This window comes from Myxine glutinosa, chromosome 14 (assembly GCF_964187855.1).
Source record: "Myxine glutinosa chromosome 14, kmMyxGlut1.1, whole genome shotgun sequence".
Lineage (NCBI taxonomy): Eukaryota > Metazoa > Chordata > Myxini > Myxiniformes > Myxinidae > Myxine > Myxine glutinosa.
This window is the reverse complement of record NC_136274.1, coordinates 8,233,716-8,251,428: the sequence shown is the minus strand read 5'-3', so window position 1 is coordinate 8,251,428 and position 17,713 is coordinate 8,233,716.

Genomic DNA, 17,713 nt, shown 5'->3' with positions numbered 1-17,713 from the left:
TTCGCTACCAAGCTCCTTACTTTACCTGTCATTCTATACCAAGATCAATCATACCCTACCAAGCTCACTCATTCTCTACCAAGCTCCTTACTTTACCTGTCATTCTATACCAAGATCAATCATACCCTACCAAGCTCAGTCATTCTCTACCAAGCTCAGTCATTCGCTACCAAGCTCCTGTCATTCTATACCAAGCTCACTCATTCTCTAACAAGCTCCTTACTTTACATGAGTCATTCTATACCAATATCAATCATACTCTACCAAGCTCAGTCATTCTCTACCAAGCTCACTAATTCTCTACCAAGCTCCTTACTTTACCTGTCATTCTATACCAAGATCAATCATACTCTACCAAGCTCAGTCATTCTCTACCAAGCTCACTCATTCTCTACCAAGCTCCTTACTTTACCTGTCATTCTATACCAAGATCAATCATACTCTACCAAGCTCAGTCATACTCTACCAAGCTCAGTCATTCGCTACCAAGCTCAAGTCATTCTCTACCAAGCTCCAGTCATTCTCTACCAAGCTCCTTACTTTACTTGTCATTCTATACCAAGCTCACTCATTCTCTACCAAGCTCCTTACTTTACCTGTCATTCTATACCAAGATCAATCATACTCTACCAAGCTCAGTCATTCTCTACCAAGCTCACTCATTCGCTACCAAGCTCCTTACTTTACCTGTCATTCTATACCAAGATCAATCATACGCTACCAAGCTCAGTCATTCTCTACCAAGCTCACTCATTCCCTACCAAGCTCCTTACTTTACCTGTCATTCTATACCAAGCTCACTCATTCTCTACCAAGCTCCTTACTTTACCTGTCATTCTATACCAAGATCAATCATACTCTACCAAGCTCAGTCATTCTCTACCAAGCTCAGTCATTCGCTACCAAGCTCAAGTCATTCTCTACCAAGCTCCAGTCATTCTCTACCAAGCTCCGTACTTTACCTGTCATTCTATACCAAGCTCACTCATTCTCTACCAAACTCCTTACTTTACCTGTCATTCTATACCAAGATCAATCATACGCTACCAAGCTCAGTCATTCTCTACCAAGCTCACTCATTCGCTACCAAGCTCCTTACTTTACCTGTCATTCTATACCAAGATCAATCATACGCTACCAAGCTCAGTCATTCTCTACCAAGCTCACTCATTCTCTACCAAGCTCCTTACTTTACCTGTCATTCTATACCAAGCTCACTCATTCTCTACCAAGCTCCTTACTTTACCTGTCATTCTATACCAAGATCAATCATACTCTACCAAGCTCAGTCATACTCTACCAAGCTCAGTCATTCGCTACCAAGCTCAAGTCATTCACTACCAAGCTCCAGTCATTCTCTACCAAGCTCCTTACTTTACCTGTCATTCTATACCAAGCTCACTCATTCTCTACCAAGCTCCTTACTTCACCTGTCATTCTATACCAAGATCAATCATACTCTACCAAGGTCAGTCATACTACACCAAGCTCAGTCATTCGCTACCAAGCTCCTTACTTTACCTGTCATTCTATACCAAGATCAATCATACGCTACCAAGCTCAAGTCATTCGCTACCAAGCTCCAGTCATTCGCTACCAAGGTCACTCATTCTCTACCAAGCTCCTTACTTTACCTGAGTCATTCTATACCAAGATCAGTCATACTCTACCAAGCTCAGTCATTCGCTACCAAGCTCACCCATTCTCTACCAAGCTCCTTACTTTACCTGTCATTCTATACCAAGATCAATCAAACTCTACCAAGCTTAGTCATACTCTACCAAGCTCAGTCATTCGCTACCAAGCTCAGTCATTCGCTACCAAGCTCTTTACTTTACCTGTCATTCTATACCAAGATCAATCAAACTCTACCAAGCTTAGTCATACTCTACCAAGCTCAGTCATTCTCTACCAAGATCAGTCATACTCTACCAAGCTCAGTCATTCGCTACCAAGCTCTTTACTTTACCTGTCATTCTATACCAAGATCAATCAAACTCTACCAAGCTTAGTCATACTCTACCAAGCTCAGTCATTCTCTACCAAGATCAGTCATACTCTACCAAGCTCAGTCATACTCTACCAAGCTCAGTCATTCTCTACCAAGCTGACTCATTCTCTACCAAGCTGACTCATTCTCTACCAAGCTCAGTCATTCTCTACCAAGCGCAGTCATTCCCTACCAAGCTCAGTCATTCTTTACCGCCCTCCTTTTCTTGCTCTATAATGTACAGTCAGCTTGCGTCCAACACCGTTTCGGCCCGTTCCATACAGGCCGACTGGTGCTTGCAAGGTAGCCTTTTCTAACACTGAAAGTCCACAATAGTCAAGTTCACTATGTTTTTTTCGTTCAAATTTTTGGTAGCTTAGCAAAACGATACATTTTTGGAATATGCAGAGCATGAGGAATCCAAAAATTAATGTTTACATTTGCGTAGACACCTTTGCGAAAATGACACTCAGGACAGTGATGAAGATGTGTAAAAGCATATTCCTGAACGGTATAGACCTCGTAGATCCTGTGTATAGGACTTATAGTTCAATCTGATACTACCTATAACTTCCTATAACAACCTATAACTTCAAAGGACTTGCAATATCATGTATTATGTAATAGTTATATCACAAATATAAAGACAATGGTTTTCAATTACCTTTGTTTGTTGCTTTTCTATAATCCTGAGCACTATTTTGAGGCCTTTATTGGATTCCTTGACCCAGAAAACATAGGATTAGCATATTTAATTAAGTCTCTAGGTTGACTAGAAGCCGAGATCACGCAAAATATGTATTTTATGGCGGCCATTTTCAAAATCCAAAATGGCGGCCATGCAGGTGTCTGTGCAAATGCCAACATTGATTTTCGGATTCTCCATGCTCTGAAGATTCCAAAAATGTACAGGTTTCCTAATCCCAAAATTTTGAACGAGATTATATTTGTTAACATAGTGAACCTGACTATAATAATGGAATGTTTTTTAAAAAATGATTTGCAAAAGGTTTCACACATGGTCTAGTGTTATTGGCAGGTAGAACGCTGCATGTCTGGGTTGAGATCACCGTTTTTGTCTCTCTTGAATGAAGATTCCACCATCATGTTTGATGAAAGACGAAGATGAAAATGACATTGTCTCACTATTTGTTTATTACACTCACCTGATTATATTATCTTTGGAGGGTACTCCACACTAGGTCCACGGTGCCTGCACAGTCCTGACCAAAGACAACTCTGCCATCCAAACGCATGGCTAAGGTTGTGAACCCACCAGTTGGGCTGAAAGGGAAGAAACCTGGATGAAGAATGGAGCCCTGTTGCTGATCCAGAGAAAAATCGGTCAAATGGTTATGAATCACTCGCATCACTTGATTCGGTATGAAGTTGTGCTTGATTCGGTATGAAGTTGTGCTTGATTCGGTATGAAGTTGTGCTTGATTCGGTATGAAGTTGTGCTTGATTCGGTATGAAGTTGTGCTTGATTCGGTATGAAGTTGTGCTTGATTCGGTATGAAGTTGTGCTTGATTCGGTATGAAGTTGTGCTTGATTCGGTATGAAGTTGTGCTTGATTCGGTATGAAGTTGTGCTTGATTCGGTATGAAGTTGTGCTTGATTCGGTATGAAGTTGTGCTTGATTCGGTATGAAGTTGTGCTTGATTCGGTATGAAGTTGTGCTTGATTCGGTATGAAGTTGTGCTTGATTCGGTATGAAGTTGTGCTTGATTCGGTATGAAGTTGTGCTTGATTCGGTATGAAGTTGTGCTTGATTCGGTATGAAGTTGTGCTTGATTCGGTATGAAGTTGTGCTTGATTCGGTATGAAGTTGTGCTTGATTCGGTATGAAGTTGTGCTTGATTCGGTATGAAGTTGTGCTTGATTCGGTATGAAGTTGTGCTTGATTCGGTATGAAGTTGTGCTTGATTCGGTATGAAGTTGTGCTTGATTCGGTATGAAGTTGTGCTTGATTCGGTATGAAGTTGTGCTGATTCGGTATGAAGTTGTGCTTGATTCGGTATGAAGTTGTGCTTGATTCGGTATGAAGTTGTGCTTGATTCGGTATGAAGTTGTGCTTGATTCGGTATGAAGTTGTGCTTGATTCGGTATGAAGTTGTGCTTGATTCGGTATGAAGTTGTGCTTGATTCGGTATGAAGTTGTGCTTGATTCGGTGTGAAGTTGTGCTTGATTCGGTGTGAAGTTGTGCTTGATTCGGTGTGAAGTTGTGCTTGATTCGGTGTGAAGTTGTGCTTGATTCGGTGTGAAGTTGTGCTTGATTCGGTGTGAAGTTGTGCTTGATTCGGTGTGAAGTTGTGCTTGATTCGGTGTGAAGTTGTGCTTGATTCGGTGTGAAGTTGTGCTTGATTCGGTGTGAAGTTGTGCTTGATTCGGTGTGAAGTTGTGCTTGATTCGGTGTGAAGTTGTGCTTGATTCGGTGTGAAGTTGTGCTTGATTCGGTTTACAGTTTTAGTACTCCAGGACACTCGGATGGACGTTAAGCCCGGCGTCCCATCTGCCGGCATTAGTTAGTGGAGGTTAAAGATTCGGAATGAAGTTGTGCTTGATTCGGTATGAAGTTGTTCGGTACGAGTGGTTCCATCTGCCGGCATTAGTTAGTGGAGGTTAAAGATCCCACGGCAAAGAATTTTCTTGCTCTGACTAACACTGGGAAGGCAAAGGCAAACCACCCAGTGCAGTCTTTGTTGTGAGACTGCTATGTTGGCACTGAACATACCTAGAAACAACCTGCAGGACTACATCTATTTAGAGGTTTGAAATTTCAGCCTGATATACTAATTGGTGTACATTGTTATAGCATCCTTTAAATGTTGATTTTACTATAGAAAAACCACTGCTGTTCAATATAATTGATATCATCGTTTTTGAGGAACAGATCTTGTGGACACATTATATCATTTGGAGAGAACACAGAAGTTCCAAATTTGACAAAGTTCACAAATGGCCGAGTCCAAGTTCACACACAAGTTCTTGTTTGCAAATGTTCGACAAATAAAAGCTCGTGTTCAGCCAAACAATGTTTGCCGAGACTGTCGTAAAGTTTTTCCATCAATGATGAACATGCTCCTGCACCGGTGAAACCTGGCACACAGGTGAGACATTTTCAGAGTTGTGGTTTCCAGCCAGTGTCGCACATTTTGTTACCCGAGTGGTCAAGTTTTCTGATGAGTCATACTTTAGTTGTTTTTTTTCCAGGTGAGCCATTTTATGAGTCACATTCTTCACAGCATTTGGGTGAGTTTCCTGATAAAGTCACACCTTTCTTTTTGGTCCAGCTTTATGATGAGTCGTACATTTTACAGAGTAGCCGATAGTGCAATACCATCTGGAACAGCGTTTTTTATGTATGTATGTATGTATGTATGTATGTCTGTATGTATGTATGTATGTATGTATGTATGTATGTATGTATGTCCGTATATATGTATGTATATGTATGTATGTATATGTATGTCTGTATATATGTATGTCTGTATATATGTATGTATGTATATGTATGTATATGTATGTCTGTATATATGTATGTATATGTATGTATATGTATGTATGTATTGTTACGGGGTCCTCCCCTTAACCCCTGGTCTCGGTAGACCTCCGAACCCCGAGAGGGTCCCCGGCAGAAAGATGTGTTATCCTTGGTTGAAATCAAGCAAATAATGAAACCCTCAATGGAACCAGAAAATGAAACGGTCAAATCAATTATTCAACCACACCAGGTTATGAACAAACAATAATCTATCTATAATTCCAGTAATCTCTGTGTGTATGTTTGTATGTTTGTATGTTTGTATGTTTGTATGTTTGTATGTCTGTGACCGCTGTTTCTCGACAACCACGGGTCCGATATACTTTAAACTTGCCAGGTATATTGCTGGGGACCCGAGGATGTGCCTTTTCAAGGTTTCATATTAATCGGACAAGTAGTTACCGAGCTATGTCCAAAAAACGATTCAACCAATCAGAGAGCAGCGAGCTATCACGTGTGCCGAACGTGGCGAACAGACTCTGCCTCGGACGGCACATTTGAGAGCGTATTCATCTATTTCACGTTGGCAAACTGTGTTGCCGCTATGTTGGCGTTAAACTATGTTTTAAAACGAATTAAAACTAATTTGCGATTCATCGTAACGACCTTCCGGACAGTCAAATGAGGACGTCACTTCCGGACTTACGTAGCGGCTAGCGGGCGCCATTTGGAGGAGCTGGGAGGACTCAGGCGTGATAGAGTGAGCCTGAGTGAGTATATCAAGACAAGAACAAGATCTAGAAGGAGGTATGTACGGTGCGATTCATATAATATATTGTTTAGTTATCGTCGATGAGGAATTTGGGGGCCCGATTAACTGCAGCGCCATCCGAGCTGCGGCGTCGGGACGATACATTCATTGTACGGTAACATCACGCACTTACGGGCACGTCCTATATATATAGTACGGGCATGCCCTAGTATATTATAAATCACACAAAAAGAGCCATACAACAATGGGGGCAATCACCCCTACTATCAAATCTTACGATGGTAACCTTATCAAGCCCCTTAACCCCAAACTCACGGCACCTCCCCAATGTCTCTGCACCCCTCCAAGGCGAAGTCCCAATGTCTCTGTGCGCTCCTGCGATCGGGGAGTCAAGGCCCGATCAAAGTCAATTGAGGTGTAGGCGATCGAGGCGACCCCAAGGTCACGTTGTTCAGCACCCAGCAATACAGCGGTGGAAAGGAACCTCACAAAGACGCGCTCCGACGTACACGTTTGCCGTTCAATCCGCGAGCCTCCATATAATTCTCAAGCGCCCTTTCTTGCACAGCCGTCCCCGGCAAACCACCGGGGAATAATGCCCAGCCGACACGACCAAAACCGGTTCACTGCAGGTTGCTCGCGTGGCGAAGATGGTGGACGGCTTTCACTCGAACCCAGGCTTTGAGGCAAGGATCCTCCGGAACCTCAATGAGGATACCCGACGACACAGGCTCCATGCACTCCGGCGATATCCCTTATCGCCCGAACTTCCCTTCAAGGATGCAAAGTTCACTCGCAATGTACGTCGACCGCTCGGTCCGGAGCTTCAACAACCACGTCTGTTCACGATCTCCTACCGCCACTTCTTCCTCGCTCCACCTCTTCCGGTCACGATCCGGATTTCCGGCCACATTTTTACCAGGAGCGCTTTTAAATCTTTTAACTATAATAACCCTTTCCCTTCAACCACAATCACCAGAATACTTAGAACCAACAACAATAATCATAACAACAATCATTAGGGCCGAATCCATAACACTTCCCCCCCTCAAGAAAGAAAGTTTGAACACAGTGAAAACTTTCTTTGCATGCCCTCTTTAAACAAGCAAAAGTAAATTCACAACCCAAATCAGGAATCCCCATGGGCAACAATATTCAACCTTCCCCAAAAATAAAGCAACAAAATTTTACACAACCCCCAGAGCTTTCCAACGTTAATTCCCTCTGGACCAAGCGTCAACAACGACATTGTCCCTGCCCCTCTGATTTTTACTTCTAGTTTCTCTTGAATGAAGGTTAAGGGGTTGTGATCAAAAACCCAAAGGCCAGCAAATCTATAGCACTTTCCCTGGGAGGCCGAGCTGAAAGTCAGGTTCCATGGTGGTTGGGTGGTGAGGCCTGGAAGTATTCACTACATGGACGCCTTTAGGAACGTGGAGTTCATGGTTAGTCCGTGTAGGAATCTTGGCTCGGCGGCTCCGCAGCATTCAGTGCTTCAACTTTTCCGGACTCCTAATAATTATGGTGGGACCACTTGTCACAGTAGTCACCTGACTGGCGGTCTCCTTCTCGGCCACTGCTCTGATAATCCTTCCTTCGGGAGCTGTCATAACTCTGGAAGCCTCCATAATAATATCGCTTGCGGCCACCACCACGACTACTCCGTGGTCCTCCTCTGTAGCCCCCTCAACCCTTAGGAAATGCCTTCCCTACTGTGATGGTCCGACCCTCCAACTCCTTGCTATTCAGATCCTTTTCTGCCTCTCTGGCGTCCTCTGAGTTTTCAAACGTGACAAAGCCAAATCCTCTTGACTTTCGTGTCTCCCTGTCTTTTATCAACAGCACTTCCAAAAGCGGTCCATATTTGCTGAAGGCAGACTCCAAAACATCTTTCTTTGTTTTGAAGTTCAGTCCACCTACAAATAACTTGCTAAACTTGTCGCCATCCCCAACGGGTGTGGTGTTATTTTCCCTACTGGGTTTTTTAACAACCATCGGGTTACCATAAACTTGACCACCAGCCAAATCATTCCCGATAACAACAGATACTCCCTCTACAGGAAGCGTGGCTTGTAAACCGACGGTGACCGGTCCTGACACCAAATCGGACTCCAAATGGATGACATGAAGTGGAGCACTAACACAGTCACCAATCCCCTGTAAACGAACACTATCCCCAGTTGCCGTCTCCTTGGTCCATGGCAAGGTGCCTTCAAGCATTAAAGATTGATGTGCTCCTGTGTCCCTCAATATCCTAACCGGTCTCCGGTTAGTCGAGGCTCCATCCAGTGACACAACCCCCTCGGAAATAAATGGTTCGTAACCCTTTTGAGGGCGATTTCTCACAATGGCCATCGCATTTGGAGTCGTACTAGTCGACCTCCACTCCTGATTTTCCTTTCTCAGAGCATAACAGTTGGACATCAAGTGTCCAGGTTTATGGCAAAAGGTGCAAGTAGGCCCGAAGGAGAACCTCGTGGTCTGCCAAGGCATGGGGGCGGCTGTCTGCCTCGAGCCCCCTGGATGATTGGTCTGTCTTGGAACCGCAGTCTTCTGATTTCTAGAAGTCGTGGTGTCAGAGTGGTCCTCATTTTCATCTCGAGGCCGCCCCCATGGATTTTCATTCTCCGCCCCTGATGTACCATAGCTCCCCTGGCTAGGTCTGGGCGAGGAGTTCGGTTTGTGGAACCCCATCCTGTGTGTTAAGGCATAGTCATCTGCCATGGTTGCTGCCTCATACAACTTTGGTACTTTCCTTTCCTCCAGGTATACTTTAATGTCCTCGTGGACACACTGTTGGAATTCCTCCACCAGGATCAATTGTCGCAATATTTCGAAGTTTTTCCCAACTCCTTTTGAATCGCACCACCTATCAAACATGGTTTCTTTCAATCTGGCAAACTCCACATGGGTCTCACTCTCCCGCCTCCTGGCATTCCGGAATTTTTGCCGGTAAGCTTCCGGGACCAATTAATAGGCTTTGAGAATGTGTTTCTTCAATACCTCGTAATCTGCACATTGGTCAATCGGTAAAGCCGAATAAATCTCTTGAGCTTTACCCACCAGAACACTTTGCACTAGTATGGACCAGTACTCCTCAGGCCAGTTTAACTGTTGAGCCACTTTCTCAAAGTGTGGAAAAAACTTGAACATGGCGTTCTTGGATCTCTGTTCCTCCCAGTCCTGGAATGTCTTCACCACATCAGCAGTGGCAAAGGCCTGAAGGAGGTTGCAGTTGGCTTGTTTCACTGATTCGGCCTTCATGGATTTGTTCCCCTCACGGCAGGCAGTTTCTACTTCTTCTGTGGCAACCAAACAAACGTCTTTCAGTTGTGGATTGTCTCTGAAGAACTCCTCCAGTGCCATCTCATACAGTGCTACATATGAATAGATGTGAGCACGGAGAGCACGCTTGTAATGCGTGCATTTCAGGATTTGCTTGGTCGTGGCAGAACCATAGACATCACCCTCCATCCAGGCGTCATCGATACCTGAGTTCTCCATGGAGGTTCCAATGGCCCTCAGAGCAGCCATCACGACATGCAGTTCACCCAGTCTGGGAACAACTGTGCGTTTCAAGTCAGGTCTGGCATCTAGTAGCTGCACCACTTTCTCGTACAGAGCCATGTCAAATGAAATGACAGTAGGATGATCTTCACCAACTGCCAGTCTTCTCAGCTGACTTGCTTGCATGATCACAGTCAGTAGTGTTGACCACTCATGTGCCACCTCTGGGAGTAGTGGTAAGGCTCCAACCTGAGTTACCGACTGGCCTACAGACAGCAGCGAGTTGTAGCCTGCCCAGCCAGGAATCTTGCTCGAATGTCCTCCCTCTTGCATCCTTGATACAGCAGAAGCGACCAGCCATCCCAGGTGTGTCAGCTGATATGATCCTGAGACTCCAACCTTGTTGATGATGAACTCCTCTGTCCTCTTGGTTACTTGTGGTTTTGGCTTGTCACAGTGCAGCATGTCCACATGGTATGGAGTGACTGATAGACTCTGTGCTTCACCTATGATCAGAGGTGGTGCAATCTGCTCTCCCGGAACATCAGCTTTCTGGTACACTGCAGTGATAGTTCCATGAGTGGTTCCTTTCCCATCAGCAGTGTCCTCAGCAAAGTCCGTGCTGTCAGCAGCAAAGAACACGAAGGCGCCCTTCTTCAGGAATGGTGGCACATACAGGCCTTGGAACTGTCTAGTGTTTTCTACGACAGCATTGGCAAGAGCAGTTTCGAGGAGCAGGGTGCGACCATGTGAGACACAGTGTCCCTGTGCATTGAGAAGACCCATCAGCATTTTGCTTCGTGTATCATGGTGCACAGTCAGTGCCAGTCCCAGAACTTGGGGGTTTTCTCTTGCATGTTGTGGCCTGAATATTGCAGAATCACTGCTTGGATTGTACTTCACCTGTCTGGTGGACTTGAATCCATACATGATGTTTTGGCTCAATGTGAGTGCCGTTCTGTCAACAACACTGGTCTTCGCTTCGGTCTCCAGCTCATCCACGGGCCCCACCATGATCCAGCGGATCATGGTGTATAGTTCAGCTGGAACATCATCGATGTTGCTCGACACTGGTATGGCACATTCTGGCTTGTCCTTCTTTGTGAAGTCTGCAATGCTCTTGTGTATCACCTGTGCTGATTTGTAGATGGCCTTCATGTTCTTCACGTCATCCTCTTCACTTGTGATAGCAGCATGGACCATGTCTTCCTCACATGCGTCTGGAGAGTAGAGGACGGCTGATTTCCTTCGATTCTTCTGTAGAACAGACTTAACGGTGGGCAGCTCAGTGAGGATCATTTCCTTCAGCCAGCGTCTAGTGAATGCAGGGTAATGGTGGTCAAGGCCTTCTGCACCAAGCATGTTGACATAGGTGGTTTCAATATCGTCCATTGAGAGGTAAGCTTGGTTTTGAGTTTGAAAATCGATGAGGTTGATCAGCTCAATCAGACTTGCCCTTTGCAGCAAGTACTCTTTGTCTGTACTTCTGGTAGTTTCATCTCGCACAACGTGGAACACATGTCTTGTCCAACATGGCTTGTGGTACCTCACGTCTATTGCGTGTGCATCAGTGGGTGAGATAGATGTGTTCAGCCTTGTTTTCAATGATGCATCGTCAGACATCTCCACAGCTTTTCTCAGTTGTTTACCAGCATTTTCAGTCCGAACTGTGAACAACTGCTGGTCATCATCCGTCTGACAGAAGAAGCACTGGTCCTTATCCAGTGGCACAGTGCAGGACCGTGTAAACGGCAATGAACATAATGAAGAACCAGAAGTTGGTGGACCTGACTCATCCATCTCTGTGCTTCCTCTCTTCTGTCCACGTTTCTTTGGAATATATGACCCAGTAGACAGTTCATGATCTCTGCGGTCCCTTGCACGTTGTATCAGTTCTGTGTTTGTTGCACTGGCGTAGCAAGTGCGGTGCCAAACAGCCTTCTCTTGGCACAGTGTTTCTTTTGTGCTGTCTTTCAGTCGTATTTGCACTTGAACAAAGTTGCCATCTTTCAAGCTGGCTCTCTCTCTTATCACCCCCAAGAGACGAGTGTAGGAGTCTATTCTGGGGTGTAACACCAAGGCTCCTTTCCCAGTATCACCAGACTGGCACAGCAAGCATAGCTCCCAGTTCATGGATTCCTCACACACGTGTTGACCAAGCTCACGTACCTCACTCATGATGGATTAGGACCTGCAAATACACAAAATCAAAACTACAGCTAGAAGGGTCATATGCAAATTAGAAGAGTCGCAAAATTCTTCCACGAGAATCTAAATGGATTCTCACGCAGTGTCGCGAACTTCTAGGCCTGGTACCAGATATTCTGCCACTTGTTTCATTGATTTATTTGCTAGCTGTACCATTACATGGGTCTCAACAAATGTATATATTCATTATTGTGTGGGAGCATGAACCTACGCCAAAGACCAATGTCAGGCATAGGACCACGTGGCTAAACTTGCGACAATCCAAAATGCCACAATTATTGACAATGGGCAAAACATACAGTACTCTGGTCCTCGCTGGACCAGTTGCAACGGTAGTTGTCACTACACTCACTAGGTGGCACTGCAATCACATTACTGCACATCTTATGATTAGTGTGGAGTTTATAATAGGACCCGGCATCATAATAGTGATGTAACAAGTGTAATGGTCTAATGGACAGTGGAAACACGATACATGTATATCAAACTATGGAAAAAATAGGACAAAAGGCATAACTGACCGTAACTGGTCTAGGGATGGGTATATGCCATTTTACTTGGTACGATTGGATTCCTTGCCCCTGAAAATGTAGGTTTAGCTGTTAAAATCAAGAACCTAGGTATTCTAGAAGCCGAGCTATTGAGAAATATCAATTTTTAGCGCGCCCATTTTGAAAATCCAAGATGGCCGCCATGGAACCTTCCGTGCAAATGAAAACATCACTTTTCCGATTAGTTATACAATAAACTTTCCAGAAATGTATAGTTTTGCAAATCTCCAAAGAAAACCAACGAACTTAACAATCTGAACATAGTGAACCTGACTAAAAGCAGGTATATCGCATACGTAATATGTGCACGACTCGTGCCAAATGCCCCCCCCCCAATGTCCTTATACTTGCGAGTCCTTCGTAATCACGGCAGTCCTCTGTAATACCATCAGCGCTTTTCCACAACGATCAGTCCTTTATCACGCTGCAAATTGTGCCAGTCCTCCGGTAATCAGCGCCAGCGAGTTCTTTCTGCACAGTCCTTTTAGCACAAGCTTCCGCTGTAAGTCCTCTCAAAGGGCTTTGTGCGCTGGCTTTTATAAGTCAAGCCAGCGATCGCTCCACCAGCCCCAACCACACCCTGTCAGGCGATGTCACTCCAGCCCTGGTTGGCTGGTTATTGCTTACCGGCCCCGCCCTGACGGCTGGGTGACGTGGCCACACCTCCTCCCTGGTGCTCCGCCCCCTTTTTCCGGGCTTCACCTCGTGGCTTATGGCGGCGTTGAGCGAGCTCACGCTCAAGGGCAGTGAAGGCTGCGGCCAAGGAGCGTACCAAATTGGGAGGGGCCATGGGGCACAGACTGCAGTGCGCTTAATGGCGTCGCTTGGAGGGGGGCTGCAAAAATGGACGAGGGGACATACTCTTATTTGATTGATGCAACGCAGATTCAACTATTGGAAAATGGCCTCATATAAACACAGACTAAGGAATAACTGATGTCCTATGGTGACCTACGTGTTGCTTGTGGCCTATCTATGGGGTGCTACCTTTAACCGTTAATGATGTTATATTTACAAGTGTGGGTTCTCAATACCGCAACAATATATATATATTGTTGCGGACATGGGATTTGGCCTCCATCCATATCCGCTTGTAAATATTCCCCTATTTCCCCAATACTCCCCAACTATCCCCAATCCCCATTCCCTAGTCCCATTGTCTGTAAACAACACTCTGTAGAACCGACCTTCCCCTTCTTCCCCCATTAAATGTCGTGCCCAGGTTCACCGCATCTCACGTAGACAACTATAGGACATCTTGCTAGTTATTCTTAGTCTATGTCAGTTAAGGACTCGTTTCCATTAATTCTGACTCTTCATTGCACCAGAATGTGATTGTATGGCACCAGTAGTGAGTTTAGGACCTCCCAATACCTCCCCACAACCTCATCTCCGCATCCTCCCATCATCTCATGGAACAACAACAACTACAACCACAGCGGGGGCGGCGCGGCCGCGGCGCGGGGAGTGGGCGTCCTCACTCCGGCTTGGTTAGCCGCCATTGCCCATGTGCTCCGACGGGGTTACCACGAAGGGGCTGACTGTCAGCTCCTCGTCAAGGGCGGAGCCCGGTAACCCCCCCCCCCCCGCACCCAATAAGAAGCGGCGGGCCGATTCCATCTGGGGCGGAGCTAACGAGCCGAGGGCGTGTCACTCCCCGCTGGATATACGCAGCCACTTACCGGAGGTGACGTGAGATGCGCCCCCAGCTTGGAGAGAGAAGTCGCCACCTCCGAGCGCTGAGAGACCTCCCTGCATCTTTTGGACCGCGCTTTATCCTGTCCCTGAGCCAAGGTGCACCTTGTGCTATCCATCGACTACCTGCCCTTCCTTGCCATCAATCCCTGTGTGAGTCAGTCTTGTCCCGTTTATCTGTGGTCTGTCGGGGCTAATATAAGACCGTGTTTAAGTGCCCACCTTCCTATGCTGTACCTCTTGTTCGTGTAATCTAAACGTTCTGCATACAAATATTATAACCTCCTCCGGAGGTCTTGAGAACTGTACCCCTGGTGTCGTGTCATTTAACCCAGCCGTTGTGTCCTTTCCTTAATTGATTTAGCATAGCGCGATTTGGCCAACGTTCGAGTGGAATCGGGTAAACTGTGCAGACGCGGTCATACCAAACCGCTCGGTAAACTAACATCCAAAACCGCGTCTGTAACATTTGGTGTCGAGGAGTTGGATTCGGACCTGGGACTAAATTTGTTAGGCCCAAATTTTGGAACACCAATTGTACCATTAGGGTAACATTTGGTGTCGGGAAGTGGGAATCGATCCGGAGCGCGTTTCACGCGCTCGAAATTATAACGGCGAAATTTGATTGTGTTTTACAAAAAAAAAAAAAAAACCCGAATTTTGAAAGTCGCGCTATGGCAGACCAAGACGGCTGGGTTCCGGTAGAGGAGAGTGAGGCAGGGTCGATCCAGGACCAAAATGAGGGACATGAGGAGAGCGAAGCAGTGAGGGTAGCAGACGCACAAAATGGCGCCTCGCACATGGCCACGGCGACCGCGCCCGCGACCGTGGTAGCGCCGCTGGTGGATTCGAACCTTTTCCTCCTGCAAATGAGGGCCCTTATGGAACAAATGGGAGACCAAATTGGAGGTTTAAAAAACAGTATGGGGGTAATGAGGGACGAATTGAGGGCTGATAGTGAGCGATTAGAGGGCCAAATGGGGGTAATGAGGGACGAAGCGAGGGGTACCGGTGAGGGATTAGACAAGAAATTAGAGGGGTTAGACAATGGGATAGAAGGGGTGAAACATGGGTTAATGGGGGTAGAAAACAGAATGGCCGTTCAGGAGAATCAAATGGAAGGGATGAAAAAGGGGTTAGAGGGGTTAGAAAACAGTATGGAAGGCAAATTGAGGGACATGAGGGACCAAGCGGAAAGGGAAGTTAAACAAATGGGGCAGCAGATAGAGGAGGTCAGAATGGGGGTAGAAACCAAACTGGATGCTCACAGGGAGGAAATGGAGCAGATGAGGGTGGCATCTGGGCAGGAGATGCAAGTGATGGGAGAGGAGATCAGAAGAGGAGTGAGTGAGGAGGTCGGAGGAGTGCGCGAGGAGGTGAGGCACTGTAAGGAGCACATGGAGAAGGAGGTGAGAAAGGGGACTGTAAAGTTACAAGGGGGCATAGAGGACCTGACGCAGGAAGTAGAACAACTGACAGAGGGACAAAAAGAACTAACGGACCAGGTAAAGAAGAACACAGCGGTAATAGGAGGGTTAAAAGCGACACAAAATGACCTAAAAAATGACTTGGTAGCGACGAAGAGGGAATGTCAGATGGTATGTGAGGGACTGACAACGAGGTTGGACGAGGTGATAGAGGTAATGGAGACGAAGGACCGGCAGGTGAGGACGCACATGGAAACGGTCAAGGTAGCCTTAGAGGATGAGCTTGAGGAGACGTACCGGGACATAAAAGAGGTGAAGCAGAAATTAGAAGAAGTGGAAGAAGGGGTGAGCGAAATTAAGAAGCGACGGAGAGGGGATAAGAAAGAGATAAAAGAGGAGATAAAAGAATTGGTCCGAAGTCTGTGTTCGGATCGTGATGATGTGCTCATTAACCGGATGAGGGATTCGCAGGTGATGGAGGAGAAGCGAAGAGGAAGAGGACCCGGTGTAAGTGGTGACCAATATGGTCGTGCGTATGATGCGCCAGGTGATTTAAGAAGCTTGGGGGTCGAGATGGACCCGGGTGTTCGTGAGAGGCCGTTGGTGAAGTGTGCGACAGGTCTGGTGTGCGAAAAAGGAGGTGTGCGAGAAAGTCCGACTCTGGGGTGTGTGAGGAAAAAGTGCGTGCCAAGGAGTGAAGGTGCTGGCGAGAGTGAGTCAGTCGTAGCGCGTGTGCGAGGGAGCACATGGAAGCGCGGTGTGGTGAGTGTTACAGAGGGTGTGATGGGAGAGTGTGCGCAAGAGTGTGCGCGAGAAAGGTGTGTGACGGACAGGTGCATGGGGAAAGAGTGCGCTGTCAAAGGCAAGGAAGAATGCACGCCTGTGGTGAGTGTTACAGAGGGTGTGACGGGAGAGTGTGCGCAAGAGTGTGCGCGAGAGAGGTGTGTAACGGACGGGTGCATGAGGAAAGAGTGCGCTGTCAAGAGTAAGGGTGAGTGCGCTGTCAAGAATGGAGGTGAGAGTAGTACGAGTGACAAGGAGCGTGAGTTGGTTGTGACAGGTGAGCAAGGATGCACACCTGGAATGGTAGAGCGTGAGTGGGAATGCACGCTGGAATTGGTAGTGAGGCACGTGGTTGGGTGTGCGAGTGAGAGCACACCTGTGATTGTCACAGAGGAGGTGACCGAGGAGGGGGCGCGAAGAGGTGTGTTGGTGAGGTGTGCGAGCGACGAATGTGTGCCAAGGTGCTCGGTGGTCAGGTGTGTGACCAAGGCTGTGAGTGGAATGAGTGTACCGAGGTGTGTAAGGAAAGGTACGAGGAGCATGGAAACGGCTGAATGTGTGAGCAAGGAACGGGCTGCGGGGTGTAAGCATGCAGGTGAGGCATCGAAGGTAACCGGGTTAGAGGTTAGAGCGACTTTTAGCCGAAGCGGGCCCTCGGTGCGTGCCGGGCTTCGCGTGCCGCGAGAACCAGCGGGGATCCGAGCCACGGCGGGTTCGAAAGGACCGCCGTGCGCGATCCACGCTGGGCCTCGCGTGGAACGGCCGCGTCCGGGCTCCACTAGGCAGAGCGGGCAGGCCGATAGGAAGGGTCGTCATGGCGACCACTTTTTGTTGAGGCATTCCGGCAGGTCGAGATCGGGCCATGGGATGGCTCCACGCCGAGGTGGTGCGGGGGATCTCGGCCCGGGTAAGCCCCCGTCCCTGCCACAAATGCGGGACGTGTCCAGCCGCTGGCAGAAAACAACCCGCATTCATGGCTTGGCTTTACGAAGCCGGGCTTTGGACAGGAATTGGCGCACCGAGAGGCATTAGTGAGTAGACTGTGTGATGAGGATAGTGTTTTGGCCCCAAAAATTAGAAAAAAACAACATTTGATGATTGGCAAGGGATTGGCAGTAATGATTGGCAGATGATGGGTAGGATTGGCAGTAAATGAAAATTTTTTGAATTGGCTGAAATTTGATGTGCAAAATTGGTAGTGAGCGATGGGCCCGGTGGGTAAAGGTGGCATCCCTGCCACCCTTCCCATGTGGGGCAAATGCGCAATAGCTTATGGGGTGTATGGCAGTGAAAA